This window comes from Uranotaenia lowii, chromosome 1, assembly GCF_029784155.1.
Source record: "Uranotaenia lowii strain MFRU-FL chromosome 1, ASM2978415v1, whole genome shotgun sequence".
NCBI classification, from domain to species: domain Eukaryota; kingdom Metazoa; phylum Arthropoda; class Insecta; order Diptera; family Culicidae; genus Uranotaenia; species Uranotaenia lowii.
The window spans coordinates 98,478,127-98,494,961 of NC_073691.1; positions in this window are offsets into that span (position 1 = coordinate 98,478,127).

Here is a 16,835-nt window from a genome sequence, read left to right on the forward strand (position 1 = left end):
AACTGAGTTACATTTTTAACATATTCAACATTATGTCATTTTTTTTAATTTTGTGTTTATTTTTTGTCAGATTTTTGTGATTTTATTGTAAATTTGTTGTTATTATTTTGTCATTTTTGTAAATTTGTTGACAAATATTGGTCCTTATATTAGTTCTGTCAGGTCATATTGTCAAATTTTGATTATAATTTTGCCATACATTATTTTTCTCATTTGTCATAGTTTTGCTGCTATTTCTGTGAATTTATCCTCATATTTTTGTATAATTTTTTTTAAATTTGTCATATTTTTGGCATAATTATTTTACCACATTTGTCGTGTTCTATTCAAAGTTTTGTCATTTGTCTTTATTTTTTTTGTCATATTTTTTTATTTTAGTAATAGTTATTCATATTTTCCCACAGTTTTGTTATATTTTTGTCAATATTACTTTAGTTTTATAACACTTGTCATATTTTTGTTTATTCATTTCATGCTTTTTTAAATTTTGTTAAATTTTTGTCAGTAATTTTTCATCAAATTTTTTATCCCTTTCACTCATTTCTTATATTGTGGATGGACCATACGATTTTCAGTTCTTTATTGCATTTTGAATTAAGCGGGAACCGCCATCTTTTATTTCAAAATGGCGTCGGACAGCCAAATTCGACTTCTACTTATTGAGTACTTTCATCCAATACCCATATGTGGGAGTTTCATCTGCTTTTAGTCACTTCCAGCATTTTAAAGTTGAGTGGAAGGGGCCATATTGGATTTCAAGATGGCGTCGGATAACAAATTCCAACTTCTATCCGTTCAGCCCCTTCGCCCTATACACATATTGTGGGGCTTCCATGCCACCGGTCGTTTATTGCCAGTTAGAATTTGTTTCAATTGATAAAGACTGAAACCGCGTTTTTTTTCGAAAATCCGCGCTAAAAAACCGTACATTTTTTATTACTAACACAGAAACGGCAATGATAATTAAATAAATAAACTTTTGAAAAATATTTTTTTGATAAATCATTTTACGATAAAACATATCCGAGAGAATATTTTCAGTGTATGTCCAGATGAACAGAATGAATTCGCGCGATCCAGCCGGGTCTTCGCACGAAAATTCGCTTGCACTGTGGCCGGTCGATGTTTTTTTCAACGTGTTTCAATGAGAAGCGGTTTTTCGCGCGAATTGGAAATTCGCTTCGCACTTCGCACCGCGCTCACTGTGAATTCGACCTTAGGTCGAATTCACAGTGAGCGCGAAGCGAAGTGCGAAGCGGATTTCCAATTCGCGCGAAAAACCGCTTCTCATTGAAACACGTTGAAAAAAACATCGACCGGCCACAGTGCAAGCGAATTTTCGTGCGAAGACCCGGCTGGATCGCGCGAATTCATCCTGTTCATCCGGACATACACTGAAAATATTCTCTCGGATATTTTTCATCACAAATGATAATTTATCAAACAATCTTTTTCACTAGTTTATTTATTAAATTATCATTGCAGTTTCTGTGTTGGTTATGAAAAATGCACGTTTTTTTAGCGCGGATTTTCGCAAATAACGCGTTGGCAGTCTTTTTTAATTGGAACAAATTCTAACTGGCCATAAACGACCGGTGGCATGAAAGCCCTACAATATGTGTACAGGGTGAAGGGGCTAAACGAATAGAAGTTGGAATTCGTTGTCCGACGCCATCTTGAAATCCAATATGACCCCTTCCACTCAACTTTAAAATGCTGGAAGTGACTGAAAAGCACATGAAACTCCCACAACATGGGTATTGGATGAAAGGGCTCATTAAGTAGAAGTCGAATTTGGCTGTTCGACGCCATCTTGAAATCAAAGATGGCGGTTACCGCTTAATTCAAAATGCAGTAAATAACTGAAAATCGAAAATTATGAACCATCCACAATATAGGTAATGAGTAAAAGGCCGAAAAATGACTGACAAAAATTTAACAAAAAAAATGAGGAAACTGCTAAAAAGCACTGAAAGAAATAAATAAGAATATGACAATTGTAATAAAAAAAAATATAATAACAAAAAAATAACGGAAGTGTGGCAAAAATATGAATAACTATTACTAAAAAATGACAAATGACAAAATTTGAAAGAACTATGACAAACAAAATAGTGATAAATGACAAAACTTTGAATAAAACACGACAAATGTGGTAGAAAATTAGACAAAAATATGACAAATATTACAAAATTGATCAAAAAAATGAGAAAAATTTCACAAAAATGCCAAAACTATGACCAATGTGATAAAAATATTACAAAATTATAATCATCAATTTGAAAATAAAATGACAAAAATCTGACAGAACTAATATTAGGACAAATAATTGACAATAAGTTTACAAAAATGACATTGTTATAACAAAAAATTTACAATAAAATCACAAAGATCTGACAAACATATAAAAACTATAATAAAAAAATTATCACAAAAGTGGTAAAAATATGGCAAAATTTTTACATCAAATTGAAACAATAAGAGAAATGGGCTAGAATATGACAAAGTTCTGAGAAAACTATGACAAAAATTTTACAAAAATCTGACCAAATTAAGAAGAATGAGAAAAAAATATCACAAAATACTTTCAACAAAATTATGACAAATACGAGAGAAGAATTACAAAAATCCGAAAATAAAATAAAAATGTTACAAAAATCTAGACAAATCTTTATGGACGACAAAAATCTTACAATACTATACTATGTCGTAATATTTTTATTTCATGTGTCATATTTTCCATGATGTTGTCAAATGTTTGTCAAAGTTTATATTTCCAGTTTTGTCATTATTGTAATTTTTTTGTTATTATTTCGTCAATTTTCATTTATTTTTGTCAGATTTTTTTATATTTTGGTCCGTGCTTTGCCATTTTAATGTAAAATTTATCAAAGTTTTTTTTTATATTTTTCTCATATTTTTGTTATATTTTTATCACCTTTTGCCATATTTTTATCAAAGTTTTGTTAGCGTTTCGTAATTTTTGTGGTCATAATTTTGTTTTTTTTATTGCATAATTTTGCCATAGTTTTGTTAGATTTTTTTTTCATGCAATTTTCAGTCATTTACAATATTTTAAAGTTGAGCAGAAGTCGCCGTATTGGATTTTAAGATGGCGTTTCATAGCGTCAGACTTAAAAATTCGACCTCTGCTTATTGATTCCTTTCACCTAATACCGACATTGTGGTTGTTTTATGTGACCTTCAGTCATTTATGTCAAATGATATCAGGCTGAAGCCGCCATCTTGGATTTGGGCGTCAAAAATCTATTTTTCGGCGACCTCATAAAGTCCAGGCACCGAGTATTCATGTCCTTAAAATTCCTTTTCATAATCCCTGCGGTCCTGGAACTCGCAAGGTTTTTTTTCCTCGGTTTTCCGTAATTAACGTAATTATTCGGAATTAACGCGGATTGTTTTTTTTTGCGCTGTACGTATCCCCTGTTCACAGTTTTGATTCTGCAAATTAATTTGAAAAGATTTTTTCACGTGTGACTAATTTTTGCAAAACACCGAAGGTATTTTTTCAGTGTTGAACCGCTTGGCAATTCGCGTACACTGTGGCCGGCCTTCAAAATCGAACTTGCGAAATTCATCCGGTTAATGAATATTTCGCTTCGCAGTTCGCTTCGCGCTCACTGTGTTCGTACCCTTAGGGTACGAACACAGTGAGCGCGAAGCGAACTGCGAAGCGAAATATTCATTCACCGGATGAATTTCGCAAGTTCGTTTTTGAAGGCCGGCCACAGTGCACGCGACTTGCGAAGCGGTTCAACACTGAAAAAAACCTTCTGTGTCTTGCAAAAACTGTTCACACGTGAAAAAATCTTTGCAAATTTATTTGCAGAATCAAAACTGAGCGGGGAAAAATTGCATGAAAAAAAAGCTACCAAAACTATGACAAAAATATAACAAAATTATGAAAAGAAATTTTACAATATTATGACAACATAAATTACGAAACGCTGACAAAACTTTGAGAAAAATATGGCAAAGGTGATAAAAATATTACAAAAATATTAGAAAAATATACCAAAACTTTGATAAATGTATGTATGTATGTATGTATGTAGTTGAACCCACCAGTGACTGATAGGTCTTTCGACCCGAGGCGGTACGGGAAGTCTCGATCACACATTCAAATATTGTTCATGCTTAACTAACAAACAATAATTGCAGCACAACCAAGGGTCCGTTACCACTGGCTTGGGACAGGTTTGACTCATCTTACTCACTTCAAACTGTTCGAAACAAATAAAGATACCTGGAAAGGTGCCTAAGAAACCTATTCCTGATTCCAAATTTGCCGAGATACTCCGGCTGGCTTGAACCCACAATCCATTGTATATCAGTTTTCCGCTCGTTCGATGCCCTGTCCAACCCCCACTAGTCCCCAATAATAGAGTTAAGCTATTTTATTATTTAATATAATGAAATTTAAAACGATCAATGTTCAAGTGGTACTTAGCTGATTTTATTCCTTTGTTGATTCCTTTCGCCTTGAAGAAATCCAAGCAATCTACAGGAAAAAGCTTCGACGCTGGCACTCTTATTTTACTACTGTACCCGGAAATAATCTCCCTTGTCAGAAAGATAATAAACTTTAAAAAAATCACTAAAGTTTCTCCACCTTCATCACTGATTCAAAATAACTTTCTTTGAATGTTTAATTCAAATCGATAAAAAAAATCCTTCCGGATCTAAATAGACATCTTCTTCACACAGAAGAAAAACGCGGTCGCGGAAAAACAAACGACCGTTCTCGAGCAAGGCCAACTTAGCTCCATATACCAAAACTTTGATAAATGTGACATTAAAATGGTAAAGCCATGACCAAAATATTAAAAAAAATCTGACAAAAATTGATTAAATTTAACTAAACTAAATAACAAAAAATAACAATAATAACAAAACACGAAATAAAAATTTTGACAAATATTTGACAACATTATGGAAAATATGACAAATGAAATATAAATATGACAAATATAATAACTAATCAAAATTTACAAATATGACCAAATTTTGCGTAAATTTGTCGTATTTTTTTCATGGTTTTGTCAGATTTTTGTTCATTTGATTGTAAGTTTTTTTTTATACCTAGTTGTCTTTTTTCGTTCGATTATAGTCGTTTTACCATCTTCTCTTCATACTGAAAGTCTTACCCGGTACAACTGTGTTCGATAATTACTCTTGTATTTGAACTCGCAAATTGCGCTACACATATCACAAGCCCATAGATTTGTCTTTGTCATATTTTGTCATTTTTTCGTCATATTTGCGATATATTTGTAACACATTATTCATTATATTTTAGGATTTTTGTCATTTTTTGCTAAACTTTTGTAATTCTACTGTCGTATTTGTCGTCAATTTGTATTTTTTTTTACATATATTTAAAAGTATTTTGTTGTATTTTTATCTCATTCTTCATAATTTTGTCAGTTTTTTGTCATTATTTAGTCAAATTTTGGTCATATTTTTTTTCAGGACTTTGTCATATTCTAGCCTGTTTGTCTTATTTTTTCATTTTAATGTCAAATTTTTGCCATATTTTTACCACCTTTGAAATAATTTTTTTTATAGTTTTATATATGTGTCAGTTTTGTGATGTTATTGTAAATTTTTTTTATTACTTTGTCATTTTTGTAAATTAGTAGTCAAATAGTTATCCTTATCCTAAGTTCTGTCAGGTTATTTTATTGTCAAATTTTGATTATAATTTTGTCATATTTTTTTCACATTTGTCATAGTTTTGCCATTTATGTGAAATTTTTCTCATATTTTTGTCTAATTTTGTAATATTTGTCATATTTTTTTTTTTTTTTTTAACAATTCTTTTTTTGAAACGGCTCATACCTTTAGGCTTTAAGGAGCCAAAATCGATTTTGTTGTTTACAATTGTTTTCTTAACTTAACACTTTGTGAGAGGAGAAAGGAAGATAGAAAAAGGTAGATTTCGAACATGTAGTCCAAATCTAGTACAGCTAGTACATCTCTAACTGGAACATTAGGTTGTTTTCCTCGGGCCCTAAGGGAATCTATTAAATTCGTTCTGGCGACAAGATGGACCTCACACGACCAAACAATATGCTCGATGTCATGGTAACCTTGGCCGCAACTACACAAATTGCTGCCAGCAATGTCAAAACGATAGAGTACCGCGTCTAAGGAACAATGATTGGACATGAGACGGGAAAATATACGAATAAAATCCCGGCTCAAGTTCAATCTATTGAACCATGGTTTAAGGCTTACCTTTGGGATAATCGAGTGGAGCCACCGACCCTTGTCATCCTCGTCCCATTTGCGCTGCCAGTTGACAAGAGAGTTCCCTCGTACCAAGAAGTAGAATTCGTTGAAGACGATTTCACGTGGATACGTGTCGCCTTCCGTCGCCCCCACCTTTGCCAGAGAGTCTGCCTTCTCATTGCCCACTATCGAGCAATGCGAGGGAACCCAAACAAAGGTGATGGAAAAGCGACGTCTTGTTAAAGCACTCAAAATATCCCGTATCTTCTCTAGGAAGAACGGCGAGTGCTTTCCCGGTCGTATTGAGCGTATTGCGTCAACTGAGCTTAGGCTATCCGTTACAATGTAGTAGTGCCCAACAGGCCGTGAGGCGATGCTGTCCAAGGCCCAGTGTATAGCAGCTAACTCTGCTATATATACAGAGCATGGTGACTGGAGGTTATAAGAGGCGCTAGTTGTTTCGTTGAAAACTCCAAATCCCGTTGATTCCTCAATTAGAGACCCATCGGTAAAGTACATTTTGTCAGCATCGACGTGTCTATATTTAGCTTCGAAAATTCTTGGAATCTGAAGTGGGCGATGCGAATCCAGGATTCCACGAATTTCCTGCTGCATAGACAAATCAAACTGGACAGAAGAATTATCGTAGTCTGGGATGAAAACACGAGTTGAAGAGTACGAAGAAGGGTTTACCTGCATTGACATGAGGACATGGTATATAGACATAAATCTGGTATGAAGATTTTGCTCTAGTAACCTTTCAAAATTAACGATCACCAATGGGTTCATGACCTCACACCTGATGAGGAACCGAAGTGATAGTAGATTGTATCGATCTTTCAAAGGAAGTATTCCTGCCAAAACTTCAAGACTCATGTTGTGCGTTGTGGACATACAGCCCAAAGCGATGCGAAGACAACGGTATTGGATACGCTCGAGTTTGATGAGGTGAGTTTTGGCAGCCGACTGGAAACAAAAGCTACCATATTCCATCACTGAAAGAATAGTTGTTCGATACAATTTTAAAAGATCTTCTGGATGGGCTCCCCACCAGGTGCCAGTGATTGATCGGAGAAAATTGATTCTCTGTTGGCATTTTCCTTTCAGATACTCAATGTGTGCTCTCCAGGTACATTTGGAATCAAACCAAACCCCAAGATACTTAAAACACCTCGATTGAGTGATCATTCTGCCAAGAAGTTGGAGCTGTGGTTGAGCTGGTCTATGTTTTTTAGAGAAAACTACCAACTCCGTTTTCTCTGGAGAGAACTCGATCCCAAGCCCCAAAGCCCAGGAAGACAATCTGTTTAAAGTATCTTGTAAAGGTCTGTGCAGATGTGACTCAGTATCACCTGTTACAGATACTACGCCATCATCTGCAAGTTGTCTTAAAGTGCAGCCTTCAGAGAGACAGCTGTCGATGTCACTTACGTAAAAGTTGTACAAAAGTGGACTCAAACATGAACCCTGGGGGAGGCCCATGTAAGAGGTTCTTCTAACTGCAATATCTCCGTGAGCAAAGTTCAGATGTTTCTCACAAAGCAAGCTGTATAAGATGTTGTTCAATAAAGGAGGCAGACCCCGGGAGTGCAACTTGTCTGACAACACCTCTATTGAGACTGCATCAAAAGCTCCCTTTATGTCTAGAAACACTGAAGCCATTTGCTCACGTTTTGCGTACGACATTTGTATCTCTGAAGACAGCAAAGCAAGACAATCGTTTGTTCCTTTGCCCCTTCTAAACCCAAATTGAGTATCTGAAAGGAGACCATTTGCTTCTACCCATTTATCCAAACGAAACAAAATCATTTTCTCCATCAATTTGCGTATACAAGACAACATCGCTATTGGACGATACGAATTCGCATCGGACGCTGGTTTTCCGGGCTTTTGGATAGCGATAACTCTCACTTGTCTCCACTCTTGAGGAACAATGTTGTTCTCCAAAAATTGATTAAATAAATTTAACAAGCGAAATTTTGCGGCGTTCGGAAGGTTTTTCAACAAGTTAAATTTGATTTTATCAATTCCCGGAGCTGAATTGTTACAAGAGAGGAGGGCAAGTGAAAATTCGACCATCGAAAAGCTGTAATCCAGACTACACCTATCAGGAGGCACGTTCCGGATTATTTTTTGCACAGGTGTAGAATCTGGACAGACTTTCCGTGCGAAGTTGAATATCCATCTATGTGTATATTCTTCACTTTCATTTGTAGATGATCGATTACGCATGCATTTGTCATATTTTTCGGCATAATTTTTTCAGCACATTTTTCGTATTTAATTCAAAATTTTGTCATTTGTTATTATTTTGTTTGTCATACTTTTGTCATGGTTCTTTCAAATTTTTGTCATTTGTCAAATTTCAGTAATAGTTATTCATATTTTTGTCACAGTTTTGTTATATTTTTGTCAATATTACTTTATTTTTATAACACTTGTCATATTTTTGTTTATTTCTTTCAGTGCTTTTTTGCAGTTTTCTTAAAATTTTTGTCAATCATTTTTCATCTTCTTTTAGATCCCTTTTACTAATTTCTTATATTGTGGATGGTTCATGCGATTTTCAGTTATTTACTGCATTTTGAATTTAGCGGAAACCGCCATTTTTTATTTCAAGATGGCGTCGGACAGCCAAATTCGACTTTTACTTATTGAGCACTTTCATCCAATACCCTTATTGTGGGAGTTTCATGTGCTTTTCATTCACTGCCAGCATTTTAAAGTTGAGAGGAAGGGGCCATATTGGATTTCAAGATGGCGTCGGACAACGAATTCCAACTTCTATCCGTTCAATCTCTTCACCCTATACACCTATGCCGAACGTTTATTGCCAGTTAGAATTAGTTTCAATTAAAAAAGACTGAAACCGCGTTTGTTAAAAAATCCACGTTAAAAAACCGTGCATTTTTCATAACCAACACAGAAACGGCAATGAAAATTAAATAAATAAACTTTATAAAAAGATTTTTTAATAAATAATCATTTGCGATGAAAAATATTCGAAAGAATATTTTCAGTGTATGTCCGGATGAACAGAATGAATTCACGCGATCGAGCCGGGTCTTCGCACGAAAATTCGCTTGCACTGTGGCCGGTCGATGCTTTTTCAACGTGTTTCAATGAGAAGCGGTTTTTCGCGCGAATTGGAAATTCGCTTCGCACTTCGCTTCGCGCTCACTGTGAATTCGACCTTAATAAAATAACGAATAATAAAATAAAAGTTTTAAACATCAAATTTCTTGAATTATTTTCATCAAACGTGACATTTTCTGTTTCCATAAGACCCTCTTATGAAAAGCGAAAATTTCTTATTGGAGTAGGTGTTCATTTCAGAATTCATTCGCGTCATAAGACAATCTTATGAATTTCAATGATTTTTCTTATGGCGCCACTTCATAAGAGAATCTTATGGCATATGTAAGAGTATTTTTCTGAGTGCAAAGGTCCCCAAATATCTCTGGTCGGAAGCCACGTTGACTACTGTGTATTTGACTAATCGTGTCCTACGACTGCCATTCCACGGAATACCACGCCGGCCGAGATGTGGTACAACCAGAAACCTTCTTTCAAAAAGCTTCGAGTTTTCAGTTGCAAGGCCTTTGCGTGGATTGCAAAACAGAATCGAACGAAATTGGATCCAAGGAGCTTCGAAACGGTGATGGTCGGATATGCGCCAAACGGGTACCGTTTTTGGGACAAGAGAACCAAGCGAATCCGTATTTCCCGAGATGTCAAGTTCGGAACCAACGGTGTCACCTGTTCGAATCGTATGCGACCACGAGCAAGAGAGGGAGTGTGATGAAAGTGCTGTGGTGGTGGATAATGATCCGCTGCTGACTGGTCCTGTTGTGGATAATGATACCCTGCTGATTGGCAATCCTATGGTAACTAACGTCCCGTTAGTTGACGAAACTTCTGAAGATGTGCCTTGTGATGAAGAAGCGGCAAGAATCGTCCAGAAACCGGGGCGCTCCCTTTGCACATAGAACGACTTGATCCTATTAATCAGCCAATGTCGAGGCACAGCGAACGGGAGCGCAGACACCCCGGTAAGTTGTTTGACTATTTCATCGGTTATAGTGCCATTTCTGCTGGTTCTCAGTTATCGACAGATCTGCCAACTTGCTATGACGACATTGGGCAACGACCGGATCGAGATGCGTGGTTGCGGGCCATTCAAGACGAACTGGATTCCATGCGTGCGAATCGAGTGTGGGACCTCGTACCGTGTCCTACAGCGATAAGGCCTTTGAAGTCGAAGTGGTTGTTCCGTATCAAACAGGTCGAACATGGTCGAGATGTCAAACACAAGGCGAGGTTGGTCGTGAAGGGGTATCTGCAGCACGCAGGTATTGACTATGAAGACACGTATGCTCCGGTGGCCAGGTTGTCGACGATCCGTACAGTACTAGCTGTGGCTGTGCAGTACCAGTTCCATGTCCACCAGATGGACGTGAAGACGGCATTTCTGCATGGAGATATAGTTGAAGATATCTACATGGAAGTTCCCCAAAGTGTCAAGAAAAAACCGAATGCTGTGTGCAAATTACGAAAGTCGTTGTATGGTCTCAAGCAGTCGCCACGCTGTTGGAACGACAGGTTCAACAATCAAATGCTGAAGATGGATTTCCGTAGGTCGAAACACGATTCCTGCCTTTTCACACGATGCACTGAAGGAGATGAAGTGTATGCCATTCTGTACGTTGATGATCTGCTACTCATGGACAGCTTCATGGAAAGCATCAATCAACGTTGTCAACGCTTCAGGTGACAGTATGGGTCTTAGTAAGGAGTTCCCCTGTACAATCACCCTACACGAAGTGGTCAAAGAAGGAAGGTGTTTTGTCTCCAACGCAAGCGGTCTCAATTTGTTCGGTGCTGAATGGATCAAGCTATTTGGTCTCTGGGACGTGCCGTTCAACGCGGTGTGTCGTCAGATTTCTACAAAATGCTACCCTCAAGCTGCTCAGCTAGTCGATGGTCTTTAAAAGAAATTCGTCAACGTTTTCAGCGACCAACTGGGACTTTGTTTAAAGAAGAAGGTTTCCTTAACAGTCAAGCCTGGTGCCAAGCCAGTATTCCGACAGAAACGTCCGGTTCCATACGTATCAACCGCCAAGATTGAAGAAGAGCTCGAGCGACTTCAAAATCTGGGCATCATCACACCGGTTTCGTATGCAGAATGGGCCGCTCCAATTGTAGCTGTGCGCAAACCTAACGGCAAAGTGAGGATTCTACAGGCTTAAATGAAGCACTCATCCCGAATCAACATCCACTTCCGCTTCCACAAGACATATTCGCAAAGTAGGCCGGCAAAAAGTTTTTCTCACAAAACGATTTGTCGGACGCTTATTTTCCAAAAAGCTGTTGACAATAAACACTCACAAGAGTCTATTCCAGTTCAACCGACTTTCTCCGGGGATAAAAACTGCACCTGGAGAATTTCAACATATTGTCGACAACATGATCGCTGATCAGGGGCGGTCCTAGAGTTGGCTCTTGGGGGGGGGGGGTGATTTTTACAAATTTTCAAAAAACAGTCAATAAGAAAGATGGTGAATATCTGGCAAAAAAAAAAGTTTATTTTGAGAAACAGAGTGGAGAAAGGGGAGGGGGGGTAGTTACAGTTGCAAATAAGACTTGTATTTTGTAGGTTATATAGTTGTAGATTTGTAATTCGAAAAATTTAAAATTAGATAAAAATATCGAAAACTTTTACCAAATTTTCTCAATACACTTATTTTGGTATCCTATAATAAAACAATCTGCGAATCTTAGATGTTCATTGCGAAAAAGTGTTTAAAAAAAAATATTTTCCTAATTTTTACAATTGGTAGTTTAAAAATTACTAAAATAAACCCTCACCAAAATTTTAATGTTTCTCATTTTGCAACAATTTCAAAACAATTATTTTAAAAAAGTGTTCATTAATAATTGCTCTGAATTTAAAACTGAATATTTAATTATTTTTCTGAAGTATTTTGCTGAATCTTTGTTCGAAAGTATCGATCTATTATTAATTCTTGTTCTAATTCTTCAATTTTCAACTATAAATTTTATTCTAATTAAGATCATCAAAATCATATTCTTAGGTATAAAGCTTTTGAAGCTTCATTTTTATATGTTTTTTCTTGAATTTATAGCTCTCATACTAGATTTTCAATTTTTTTTTGTAAATGAATCCAAAGAAATAGTCATTAATTTGCAACGAATAATTTATGAAAAAACTGAAAAGTAGTATTTTTTCTTCATGCTCTCAATATAACTTTTTGTATAACGTTTTAATAAAATAAAAGAATATTGAATAAAGTTAAGAATAAGAGTTAATATTTCAATATTTCAGTGAAAAGTCATAATCCATTGCAATTGAAATAACCAAACTTTCAGATTCAGAATGGATTTTTTAACCTAAATTATTAAGCTGGATTTTTACCCAAAAGTTTAAATATTATTATGTAGATGAGTTTAAAACAGTATCGACGATATAATTGGTGTGAATCCTGATATCCAGCTGTGTTGGTTAAAAATTATATTCTTAAAATAAATATTCTGAACATGGGAAATCGTAAATAAACTTAAAACTTTTGAACAGTATTCTCTGAATCACCAAATATTCTGCGAAAAATACCATTGTGAGTAATATTTTAAAAGTTATGATAGAATTGATGAAAATAAATTTCACTTTTTGCATAGAAAACAAAAAATGCGTGAACAACTGCACTCAGATACATACGCAGGTAACACGAGCCTCTTACAGCTTTGGAGCAAAAGTACTAATCAAAGCAGGTGAAAAACACTATTTTTTTTAGCTTTGTATAAAATTCGAAGCATAACTGATATCAAGTTTCAACCAATAATATAAGTTTCATATTTGTTAATTGATGTAAAATTAATGTAATTTTTTATTACCATAAAATCCCCGTGATTGAAATTTATTTTTAAAATTTTATCATAATGTTGTCTCAGGACAACTTTATCGTAATTATTTCTTACTTTATTAACTTAATTTTTAAAGTTTTAAATTAAAAATTGATTTTTGTTTATAAAAACTATGGATGATTAATAAAATAGTTAATTTGTGATAACGGCTCAAAATGTATGACTTCCTTCGAGCCAAAGAGGTATAAGTGAATAAAAGCTAATGAAAGACGTAAAATATCAAAGTAAACGAGCCTTCGAAAGAAAAATAAATGATTAAATTAAAAAAAAAACTTATTTCAAGAAAGCACATTTTTAATTTGATGTGTTTGGCCATTTTCCATATATTTATCTAATATTATTTCTTATTTCTTCTTCAATCGTAAATTAAAATTCTAAAATCTGAAAAATTACCAACCTATGAAGAATCGTTTTATATCAATAAATTCAAATCGATCATTTTAGCTGCGCCGAGGCAAATACAATCAAAGCAATTTTTTCAAAAACGTTTCAATATAAGAAATAATTTAAGAAAAAAAATCAGAAATTTAAATGTATCTTTATAATTTAAATTGTCTAGTCAGTTTCGGTATCTTTAATTCAGAAAACAATATGGGCTTTGGAGATGTTCTGAGCTTGCAATGAAAAATAAACTAAGAAATGGGAATGTAGTAAATATTAGATGTCATAATGTCATAATAATAGACCATAAGCAACAAAAATCTAATCTGTTCAGGTGGACATCTGGGGATGGGAGGTAGGAGTTGCCAAATATCCACACTTGTGCACGGAGAAAGAGAAGGGGGTAAAAATCTCATTTTTTTTAGTCCACGTGGTATCTGAACAGCCCCAATGGCAATTTAACACTTAAAGTCTCAAGTATTTTTTACTTATGAAAAGCATCGAAATATGTTGATCAAACATGGAGCCAAACCGATCTGCAATAACTTGTAAGATAACAAAGTTATGGTCGAAAAAAGTTTGAAGGTATTTATTAAACATTCTGACTATTTAGTGAACATTATCAAAAATGATCAAACTAAGGCTAAAATTTTAACGAAGTTAGTCTGAACATGTTCACTAAATATCCAAAAACGAAAAAAAAATTCATCAGCATTAAAGATAACTTATCAGATTAGCGAAACGTTGTCTGATGACAGAGATACGCATGAAATTAAATTGCATGTTCCGCACGATCCCAAACTTTTTGCCGATACACCATACCGAGGAGTGAGCCTAAACTTTTGATCGATAACTTAAGTACAGCTATGCAAATGTGTTTTGATATTAATGAAAATAGATTCTGTAACCGTTTGTTACTGCTTTTTATGTGACTCCGCCACAAAATCCTACCACTCCTGTACTCCGTTGAGAGTAATACCACAGTAGATCCAATTCCTCTTTCCTAAACGCCTAAATGCAGGCACTTTTCTCTGAGGGATATCCATGGGCGTCGGGTTTAGGCAGGGTACATGCCGGGGAAGTGTGATCACCCGGAGAGCGAACACACCCGCGTAAAAATTACATTCTCCTTCGTATGTGTGTCGGTCAAATGTAACGTAGATTTTTGCACATGCGGGGCTAGTTCTTTCTGCCTGTGACCGTTTCAGAGAACGGAAGTGCGCGTCATTAAAAGTTCGTAAAATTTGTGAAATTGTGGTGTAAATGTTTAAAAAGTTTTTTCCTATAATTACAGAAAAAGTATAGCCAAGTAAACCCGCAGCAAGGCTTACAGTGGCATACATTAGTTAAAAACCTAGTTAAAATCTTATAAGCTAAAAGTTAAAAAAAATAGTACGGTTAGTAGAAGCTATGATGTAGTGTAAAAATGTTAAAACTTAATTAAATGTATATTACTTAAATAGATAAAAAGTGGTTGACAATACAAAAACCACATGCAGTGTAAAACCGCATTCGACGAAACACAACATTAAAAAGGTAAATTGTCTAAAAACAAACAAAAATGTAAACCACGTGTAAATTAAAAAACGTCACAGATATATGTTAAAACCCTTTTGGCAGGTCCAAGAGGGCCTTTTTTGTGTTTTTATCCAATTTGCTTAACAGCACGGCGCAGCAGAAAACCTAAACGGGCAGAAAGGAGCGGTCGGAACGCCAAAATCCGACTGATAAACCTATCAACACGTCCCCTCGTGGCGAATAACCAAACCACGGTGGTGACATCCTGCAGAGGATCGTGGGCTCTTCCGGGACGCCGGTAAAGAGCCTGTGATACCCTGGGCGGTGCAGCAGCCGTCCAGCCCTGCTCCATAAAAATTCGACCAACATCAACCGTACGCAAAAGGGTTCAACGGAAGAAGAAACTTCAATCGGCCGGCCAAAATGTGCCTAGAGAACCGCAAGTATACCGTGTGACGTTATTGTGAAGAAACACAGTTAGGGAAACCAAGTTTATAAATAAACCCCCACAAATTATGTAAAACCCAACGTATGAGGATTTCTGTATTATGGGATAATTTTTGATTCCTTTACACCATTTGCTCAGTAACGTTATTGGCTGAAAGCCCCCCAAAACTTCACTCTTGATCGGCCAGGTTGGGAATTGCTAGCTCCGCTTTATATTGATTTTATTAAAGATTTTGACCCGGTTGATAGCATGCGAAGTACCACCCGGTACGTCCCTGTCTAGCTTGGTTCCTTCTGGATATCCCTTCTGTGAGTTCCCCGGAGGAAAGTGTCTTGGGTTGAAAAGCATACGATCCTGAGTTCCATCATAATTTCTTTTCCCATGTTCCCCACCCACTGAATGTAGCAGCTGTCGAGTTACAATTCAAATGCAACTCAAATTTTTAAATTTGGTTCATTAACCTTGAACTGATCGTGTTTGAATATAAAGTGCGATTTTTAGGAAATTACCCAACTTTAAGCCAAGTTTAAGTCATATTAAGTTAACATATACATTTTGCCAAAAACATACGAAGAAGGTTTTGCTCATCGACTTAAGAATGAGATCAAAAGAAATGCAATATGTCATAAGATGACTGAGATATGGCCAAACAAATTAGCTTGTTTTGAGGGGGTGATCCCAAACTTATGGCCGGCAGCGTATAAATATGGTCAGCAAATTCGAATTCAACGCTGTAAGTATCTCAACAAAAGTTATTGATTGGTGAAATGCGGTACAGGGAATTGCAAGTTTCAGCTGTTTAAGTTTGGCGGACCGACTTTTTTTTTAATTTTAAGCTATTTAGTGATTAATAAATTGAACAAAACCCCACGGAGTGGAAAAATTTGAGAATTCGGAAGTACACCTACTAAGAAAAGTTCTAGCGTTTGCGAGTACTTCGTAACGGTTTTTTGTCGCTTGGGGGGGTGATCACCCCGATCACCCCCCCCCCATAGGACCACGCCTGTCGATGATTTGGAGGACACAAGCGGATATCTCGACGACATCATCGTGGCAAGTGACATTTGAAGGGCCACATTTCCGAAATCGAGCGGTTGCTACGTCGCATCGAAGAGTATGGCTTCTATCTGAAAATCGAGAAAAGTACTTTCCTTATGCAACAAATAAATTACCTTGGTTTCACTATTGACGCTGCAGGAATCCGTCCTGATTTATCGAATGTCAAAGCTATCATCGAAATGCCAGCCCCCAAAGATGTTTCAACTTTACGTCCGTTTCTTGGAGCAAACAACTA